The following is a 10389-nucleotide window of genomic DNA, read 5'->3' on the forward strand; positions in this document are numbered from 1 at the left end:
TCTGTGGCGCCATGTTCCTTCTCCAAACCTGAGCTTTACCGGTTACGCTTCCTTTGAGGATGATTATTGTTAAATTATAATAGTTTTAGCTCATTTCCCGCCCTTTTCCTCGCTCCATCCACTTGATTAATGGTAAACACTGCGAGTGGATTCACCTGGTACTGTTCACGTGAACAGTACCGGGTGAATTAATTTAAGGTTTATTATTCACGTAAACAGTACTCCACTGTTTAGGTGAACAGTATTCCTTGAACTGCGTCCGACTTCAAAAAAATTTTAATTTTTTTAAAAATTATATTTACTTATAAAATTAATATTTAATATTATAAAATAACACTATATAAATTAAAAGGAAATCACATAATTATATAATATTTGTGAAATTTAATCGCAATTCTAATTTTATAATCTTAATTTAAAGAGTATGTTTAACCAAACACATTAAATTATTTTTTATTTAACCTTAATTTTAACCATAATATTAACTAAACATTTATTAATATCCAACCAACCTAAACAGTTAAATAAATACTAAAAGACATAAATTGAAGTTTTTATAATATTCATAGCAATGTTCATCAGCTCATTTATAATTCATAATTTATTTATCAATGAATGAAAAGTAATAAAAGAAAAGGAGAGAAGAAATAAAGTGAAGTCTTCTTCTGCATTATTAGCGCATCACGTGAAAAGAAAGATTGGCATATATAATAAAAGTTATTCCAATCAAACCCATTTTTTCGACGATGGGATCTCTTGGCAGATAAAGCGAGGACAAACCGAGTAAAATGTGGCATACACGCATACACCAACACTAATTTGAGATATTTTTTTTACTTTGGAGTTTACAGGCAAATAAAGTGATGGAAGAAGGTCTTCTTCTGCATCATCACATCACGTGAAAAGCTTGCCATTTAGTGATGTTTTTCCAATCAAACCCCCTTTTCTCAAAGATGGAATTTCTCGGAAAATAAATCAAAAACAAACCGAGTAAAATGGAGTCCAGAGCACGACAAGAGCCGAGAGGGAAAAGGCTTTTGCGTGTTCTGCAAGCGGAAATTTGAAGAAAGATAAGGATGTTTCAATGGAAGAAAGGTTTCTCTGTTTCTTTGAATATTAACGTGAATATACAACTTGCTCTTCTATACGAGCTGCTGTTTTTTATAACATTACAAGTTGCTTAATTTGGATACATTGACTTGCCATTCTTAGCTGATCTATTTCCATAACAATCCAACGTCTCTTTCTCTTTCTGGTTCCTGTCATAAACTTCATTGCTGCTGCTGTTGATTTATTTCCATAACAAGCCAACGTCTCTTTCTGTTTGTGTCTTGTTACCATGAGAGTTGGTTTGTTTCCATTGTTGCTGGCGATTTCTAATTAGCCAACGTCTCTTTGATTTGTTTCCATGTTGCTGCTGACTGCTGCAGTTGGATTTGTTTCCATGAGGGCTGATTCGTTTCCATGTTGGTTTCCACGTTGCTGGCTTACAGCTGCAGTTGAATTGTTTCCATGAGCATCTGTCTTATTACCATTTAACATCCTCCCTCAAAACTAGGCCGGAGTCGGAGGCATAGTTTGTCTTGAAGTAAGCCAATGACACTTTTGGACATGGGTTTGGTGAAGATGTCAGCTATTTGTTCATGGGTGGAGATGTGCTGAGTGATGAGAAGACCAAGGGGCAACACGCTCACGTACAAAGTGGTAATCCAATTCAATGTGTTTGCTACGAGTGTGAAACACAGGATTGACAGTCATGTGTAAGGCACTGAGATTGTCACAGTAGAGGATAGGTGGTGAAGAAGGTGATATTGTGAAGATCTTGTAGAATGAAGGTTAGCCATGTAAGCTCTGCCGTTGTATTAGCCATAGCTCTATATTCTGCCTCGGTGCTGGAGCGAGAGACAGTGGGTTGTTTCTTTGCACACCAGGAAATGAGATTACTACCAAGGAATGTGCAGTATCCAGTTGTGGAGCGTCTTTGTTGTAGAGCAACCTCCCCAATCTGCATCTGAGAAAGCACAAAGATCAAGTGTAGAATGGGAAGTAAAATTTAATCCAGTGTCAATTGTGCCTTTGACATATCTTAAAATACGATGAACCATTTTGAAATGTATAACAGTTGGAGCATGCATGAATTGAGAGATAAAATTGACACTGTAAGATATATCAGGTCTTGTGAGTGTGAGATATTGTAAAGCACCAACAAAGCCCACGAAAAAATTGTGGATCTTGCAATAGCATATCAGTTGCTGCCATTTTAGTCTTAGCTTCAAGCGGTGTGCTCATTGGTTTACAGTCCACCATACCAGCTTTCGTTCCAGGATTGTCAGCGCATAGTGTGATTGAGAGAGATGGAGTCCTTCAGATGTGTGAGTAATTTCAATGCCAAGAAAATGATGAATGGGTCCTAAATCTTTCATTGCAAATTCGGAGCTCAACAGTTGAATCAGGTGCGTAACCAGAGGAACAGACGATTCCTGTGAGGAGTATATATCATCAACATAAAGAAGAAGGATTAAAGTATCAGAGTTAGAGTGAAAAATAAAAAGTGATGGATCTGCAAGACTACAAAAAAACCCATATTTAAGAAGGAAGATACTAAACCGATCAAACCAGGCACGGGGTGCTTGTTTGAGACCATAAAGAGCCTTTTTGAGCTTGCACACATGTGATGGGTACCGTGGATCAGCTGTTCCTGGAGGTTGTTCCATATATATGTCTTCTGAAACAAAAACCATGCAAGAAGGCATTTTTCACGTCAAGTTGACGTATGGACCATTTGTTAACTAGTGCTATGGAGAGAACCCATACGAATAGTTCCTGGTTTGATAACTGGAGAGTAAGTCTCAGTATAGTCCAATCCATCAACTTGGTGATACCCCTTTGCTACTAATCGAGCTTTCAAGCGGTCTAATGAACCATCAGGTTTGAGTTTTGTTTTTAGAACCCATTTAGACCCAATAACATGCATGACAGGTGTGCGAGGGACAAGTTCCCAAGTCTGATTTCTATGGAGAGCGTCAAGTTCCTCGTCCATTGCAGGCTTTCCAGCCAGGTGAGCTAATGCAGACCGAAAGTTAGAAGGCTCACGTGGAATGGTTGCTGAAGTCCTAGAGGATATTAAGGCATATTTTGGATTAGGCTTAAGGATGCCTCTTTGTGATCTAGTAACCATGGTATGTGAAGGAGGGGTTGCACGTGGAGAATAACCAAGTTGCAAGTTTTGATTCCAGAGAAGCAGGATTTGGGTTGTGAGTGAGAGAGGTGTTGTCGATGCATTTCATCTCATGGTCAGATTCTACCAAATGTATTTCAGTATATTATCAGTTCTAAGGTGTTGCTCTGCCATTCCAACAACATTGTTGTGTTCTTCCTGTTGTGTATCGGCTACTGTTTCAGCAACTGTATTAGTGATAACATAATCAGCATGTAAATTAAGACAAGATGGTACAGTTACTTTTTCTGACATTCCAACACCATTGTTGTGTTCTCCCCACTCCAACAGCATGGTTGTGTTCTTCTTGTTGTGTTTTCGGCTACTACATCAACACTGTCCTGCTGCTCTGCAATTGTATTAGTAATAACATCATCATGTAAATTGAGACAAGATGGTATAGTGACTTGCTCTGCCAATCCATCGGCATTGTGGTGTTTCTGCAATTTCAACGGCACTAGCATGTTGTTCTGCATAAAACATCAGGTAAATTAAGAGAAAATGGTAAAGTGTTTAGTGATGAGCTTGAGCATGGTGGAGTGGACATTGGGGGTTGTATTTCTGCAGCAGAGTTAGAGATAGTAGGTGGCAGCCATGAATCAAAAATGCTTATAACATGTGTAGGAGATGGAGTGATGTAGTTCTGAATTTTTTGTTTATAAGGAAAAAATGACTCATCGAAGACTACATGACGAGAAATAATCATTTTTTTTACTAGAAGGGTGAAAGCATTTGTATCCTTTATGTTTATCACTATATCCTACCAAAAATGCATAGAACTGTTTTGGGTCAAATTTATTTTGTTTTGTATCCCATGTGTAGGGAAAGCACTTAGACCCAAAGACTCTAAGAGATGAGTATATAGGATGATTACCATGTAACATGAAATATGGAGATTCAAATTTAAGTGCGGAAGAAGGCAATCTATTCATAAGATAAACAGCAGTAGTGAAAGCTTCAACCCATAAAGATAAAGGAACACCACTATGAAATAACATGGTCATAACCTAGTTCTCGTATTACTCGATGTCTTCTTTCTACTATACCTGTTTGTTCCGGTGTTATAAGGACATGATATCTGATGAACCACTCCTGTTGAGAGGAAAGTGTGATGATAGTTTGGAATTTATGAACTCTCCCCTCCATCAGAGTGAAAGACCTTGATATGCTTGTTAAATTGTCGAGTAACATAATGCTCAAAAGGCAAAAATAAAGCATCAGCAAAGTCAGACTTATGTAGTAATGGGATTATCCAAGTGTATTTAGAAAAATCATCTACTAAACACGCATAATATCTGAACTTTCCTATTGATAAAACAGGAGCAGGTCCCCATAAATCACAATGGATTTTTTTCAAAAATACGCAGAACTAAGAATGTTCAGAACGAAAAAAAAAAGGTAATCGACTAAGTTTTCCAAATTGACAACTGTCACAAAACATGTTCATATTTTTGGGTTCCTTTAACATCTATCAAACTTTTATTGTGCAATAATTGTAAAGCAGAAAAATGTGGATGTCCTAGGGCGTTGATGCCAGATATCTGTTGGTCCTGATCTGAAACGATTAGAAAAGTAGAGCTCAGGCATGGTGGATAGAGGCATAGAGGTCACCCTTGCGCCATCCTGTGATCAACGGGTTGTCCTGTCTGTCGTTCCTTAATTACAGAAATCAACGTCAGAGAATTCACAATTAACAGGAAATTGAGAGATGTTAACTGACTTACAGAGAGTAAATTTTTTTTCAAGTTCGGTACTAACAATACATCATTAAGTGGAGTATTTTAATTTTTCTGTGTGATGGAGGAATCTCCAACACCATGTATTGATATAGAAGAACCGTCACCAATAAGAACAGAGTCTGAACCATAGTGATTGCGAATTATTTTTTAACATACCTAGGATTACCTGTCATGTGGTTGGAAGCTCCTGTATCAGAGATCCATTCCGTTTCAGTGATAGTATTGTCCAAGGTGAGAGCAGCCAAAGCTTGTGGTAGGTCTCCGTGTTGATTTGATCGTTTAGGCACCCACCAGCATATCTTTGCAATATGACCTGGAACACCACAGTACTGGCAGGTTTCATCTCTGTATAGCTCACGTTTCTGCAGGTCATTCGATGCTCTCCAGATGGAGGAGGTCGTTTCTGTTTTGAATCTGAAGTGGATCTGGCAGTGTACGTATGAGTTTTATCTTTAGGTTGTTGTGCATGGAATCCTCTCCCGGTAGATATAAAGCCTTGTCTGCTGCCATGGTTTCCTGAAAAAATGATGTTGAGGGCGCTGGTGCTTTTGCCCGTTAGAATTGCCAGCTGAGGAGTGAATGAGTTATTTTGTTTGATTGGTGAACCAGCTTCTTCTTTGGTCTAAGCTCTGTAATTGAGAGACCAACTCCGAGTAAGAAGGTCTTGGTGGTTTCAGCATTGTGGTAGTGAAGGTTTCATATATTGAGGGCCGAGACTTGTGAGGAGGCAAAAGATTTTTTCTTTATCTGAAATTGGTTTCCCAATAGCTGCAAGGTCATCGCATAGTCCTTTTGAAGATTCGAATGTGTTCTCCAACGGTTCTGTCATCTTCTTTGCGAAAATAGGTGACTTGTTGTCTGAGGGTGAATTCTCGTTCTTGGGAGTCTTTCTGCATATTCATTCTTTAGAGCACTCCAGACAGCAAAGGCTGTGTCTAGGCCTACTGCAAGGCCTAATGTATGTTCTGAAAGAGTACCAATCAACCAGCCACGAAGTAGTCGATCTGCCTTCCTCCAGACAATATATTCTTCTGTTAGTCTTTGGTAAAGAATCTGTGGTGGTTGTAGAATCTGGTACAGTATATTTGTTTGGGATTGAATCTTCATTGATGAGAATGATCAAACCAAGTCTTGACTTTCTGCAAGAGCTAAGGCTTGTTCTCTCCATAGTGGATAATTTGTGGGGCTGAGCTTGAGGGTAATGAAATTACCAACATTGAGTGACAGAGTTGACATGTTGTTGGTTCTGCTAAGATGTATATTCACACGGGCTCTGATACCAGCAAGCGGAAATTTGAAGAAAGATAAGGATGTTTCAATGGAAGAAAGGTTTCTCTGTTTCTTTGAATATTTAACGTGAATATACAACTTGCTCTTCTATACGAGCTGCTGTTTTTTATTAACATTACAAGTTGCTTAATTTGGATACATTGGACTTGCCATTCTTAGCTGATCTATTTCCATAACAATCCAACGTCTCTTTCTCTTTCTGGTTCCTGTCATAAACTTCATTGCTGCTGCTGTTGATTTATTTCCATAACAAGCCAACGTCTCTTTCTGTTTGTGTCTTGTTACCATGAGAGTTGGTTTGTTTCCATTGTTGCTGGCGATTCTAATTAGCCAACGTCTCTTTGATTTGTTTCCATGTTGCTGCTGACTGCTGCAGTTGATTTGTTTCCATGAGGGCTGATTCGTTTCCATGTTGGTTTCCACGTTGCTGGCTTACAGCTGCAGTTGAATTGTTTCCATGAGCATCTGTCTTATTACCATTAACACTGCATATTTTTCTGTGGTGGTCGCAGGCGCAGCTATTATGTTGCTGACACTGGATAGAGAGACTTCAACCACCGATCAAATTATTTGTATTGACCTTTTGTGCTGTTTGTCACTTTCCTTCGCTCTTTCTCTCTTTGCACCATAAACACGGATTTGCTGTCAAATTCACATATAACCAAACATCTTGTTTTTGTTATCTGCATTAAAAAAGCAAAAAACTGCTAAAAAACAAACACATTTGATCGATGAACATGTTTTTAAGTTGTTTTCTTAACTATTTTTTAAATTAAAAAAACATTAATCGATGAATAATTATATTTATAAAGAAGTTTCGGAATAAAATGATCCATCTACATGAAAACAAGGTCATTTTTACAGGTGAAGATAAAACAATAAGGACCTAATCCTATTGAACTGCATCTTGTTATTCGGAAGCAAACAATCAGTATCTTTTAATACTTGATTAAGATATTTTATTTTCACAATTCAACCGTAATTTTTAAATATAATGATTTTTTTTATTATAACTTGCTCCCACAATTTCTTTTAGAGTTAAACAAAATACTACGCAACATTCTAGTTTACCCAATAGAAATTAAACATGTCTGTTTCAACAACAAAATCATATATATTATTATAAATATTATAACACAGCTTACTAGCTTAGTATACTGTTTTTTTTACTCGCACTTTTCTTTTAAAAAGTGATGATAGACAAGGATAGGAAGTGAAAATAGATACTGCATGTATCAAGTTTTACATTATCAAGATCCGAATTCCGAAGTGCTATTTAAATTTAACTCGAAAATTAATAAAATATGAGTTTTTTTATACTCAAACCCGATCTGATCAGGTTACTCGAAATAATTTTGATATGGGAAACAAACCAACATCAAACTAGAACAAAATGTGTCATAACCGAGAAAAGTAAGTTTTAATTTTTTAATTTTTTCTACTCATGAAAAACAAGTCATTTTTTAATTTTTTTCTTTTTCTACTCATTTTAAGTTTTTCTTAAAAATCTCATGCTTGTAGCCTGTAGGAACTTGTAAAAGTTTGGAATTCTGATACAAGAACAGCTCTTGTTTAAGTAATTTCCTGCAAGCAAAATTTGTATGGAAATCCTAGTCATAATTTTTTTTTTTTAACCTGGTCGTCATCTTCATGGGAACTGATGAAATTAGAACAGCAAATATCAGGGCTGTATATGGTCTCATAATTCTTAGCAAATGAGAGTATAGCAAGGCTGTATACTGATCTTTGCAAAGCAAATATGAACTACTTTGCCAAGAAAGAGCCGGAGAAGTTTCCATTTCAAAGTGGAGGAGGTTTTTCAAGTACACCCCCCCTGTTGTCTAAATAATTTTCATACTGCAGATTTGTTGTAAGACAATAGTAGGGAAAGAACTGCGTTGTGGCCAGACATTTTTAAAGAAACGATGCTAATTTCTAGCCACAAGAGGTCATGCTAGTCACTTTTTGATCATGGTCTGTGGATTACTAGCGGTGATCTTTTTGGAATTGCTCTTTCTCCATCAAACTAATGGGAAATCGTGTATAAATTATCATTTTATCTTTATGTATCATATGTAGGGCGGAATCCGTGCGACCGGTGGATGTCTGATTATTGCTCAACGGAGAGCTAAGCACAACTGACACAATATTTTTACGTGGTTCGGCAAAACCGCTCTACATCCACGGGAGAGACAATATTCATTTAGAATTAGAGAAAGGATACAATAAATACATGGAAAGGAGGATTTCACATCACTCAACTCCCATCTCTCATTGTTGCAATGGCAGCGGCTCCTCTTCTTCTCTTCCTCTCTATTGCACTTACAACTCTCTCATTTTGCTCTCTACACTTAGTGCCTATTTATAGGCAGGAATGGTGGCATTCTCTTCTTCATTTTCCAGCAGCTGCAATTGAGAGTAGGTGGCTTGCCATCTTCTTCAAAGAGATAAAAGGCTGCTGATTAAAGTCAATGTTAGGCACATTAAATGGCAACATACCTAACAATCACCCCTTTGACATTTATATGGGGCAATTTCTTGGGGCTTCTTCAGCACAATCTTCGCAATCGGCTGCAACTCTTCCAGCTTACCATTCCGAGAGCATGCTGCGGGCTAAGTTTAAGACAGGTATACTGTCGCCAAACCCATTTCATATCACCAGAGTCCAACTAGCAACCCCCTTTGTTCTCACTCCAAAGGATCACTTCAACCAGATGGTTTGTCCACATCTCATCTGAAGAGTGTTTAACGTTTGTCTCTGGAAAACATTTCCTTTTTCAACGCATATCAACCATGCTTGGCCCGTAATGATTTATCAAGCTTACATGCAAGGCTTATAACACTGTTAGCCGCAGTCAAACTGATATTCCAATGTGCGACAGTCATTGAGTATTTTAATGTGATCACGTGAGCTCACCACTCTTCCAGAGTCTACTCATCCAGGAGTTTGCGTTGGCCCTCTGTTCCACCGTTAGAACCGACGCCTTAACTTCTGCCATGAGTATCTCAACTCTTAGTCTCAAGAGTTCGGGAGCTATCCACCTTTACTTATGGGGGCAACCCATTACAGTTGATAACCATTATCAAATCTTGTCATACTCTGAGTTTACAATGCCATCTCCGAGCTCACCAACCTTGACAAGAGTCAACTTGTTCCCATAGGAAACTGTGCGCGCATGCCATTTGCTCATTCATAGCAGTCGCGTCTTAATGCTCCATCAAGTACCCCTTATTGTTCAAGGCAAATGTCTTCTAGCTCATTGATTTTAGCATGGGGGCAATATCCATGAAAGTCAATCCTTGCATTTGTCTTCATAGCTCATACATAGCCCACTTCATTGGCTATACACTTGTCCACATCTATAGCCATGGGGCACTATCAGCTCTAGAGGGCGATCTGAATTGGGGGGTTCTATTTCTGGGCCCTCACACCTTCTGCCTCAGGTGTCTCCGCTCGTCGCATGTGGTGGTCTAAATCTGGGGCTCTATCAATGGCCCACACATATTTTTCTGAGGTGTCTCCGCATCGTTAGAAAAGGTGGCGGTTGGAGAGCAGAATGGCGGCAAAGAGATTTATGGCCTGATCAAAGCAATCCAGAAGCCGGCGAGGTTGTTTGTGCACGTAGATACATGAGAGGTCGGTCCTGAATGGACTCATATCAAGGTCCTCAACACCTTTCATCTGAGGTGTCTCCGTCTGTCATTCGAATGAGACGAATGATCTTGGACTCCTATCATTGGTCCTCACACCTTCTGTCTAAGGTGTCTTCGTCCTGTCATCATGAGACGGTTCTGAACATGGACTCATATCATGGTCGGCTCAGTTCACCATTTCATCTGAGGTGTCTCTGCCTTGTCATCATGAGATTCGACCTAATCTTGGACTCAAGTATCATCGGTCACACCAGTATGCTTGTCTTGAGGTGTCTTCGCCCTTAGTCATCAAGGCAGTTGCATCCTCCTTCAGCTGGGATGCTTTCAGTGGCCCCTTGGCCAAGATTCTCGCATAATCCCATGTGGACTTAGGAGAGATTACTAGGCCCGTTGACTAACTACATAGAAAGAGAAAGTTGCGGTTATACTCCTCGCAATCCTCCACCTCGATTTCTATGTTTGGGAAAGCTTCTACGACAAACCTTTCTA

The sequence above is a fragment of the Populus alba genome, chromosome 3, assembly GCF_005239225.2.
Source record: "Populus alba chromosome 3, ASM523922v2, whole genome shotgun sequence".
Lineage (NCBI taxonomy): Eukaryota > Viridiplantae > Streptophyta > Magnoliopsida > Malpighiales > Salicaceae > Populus > Populus alba.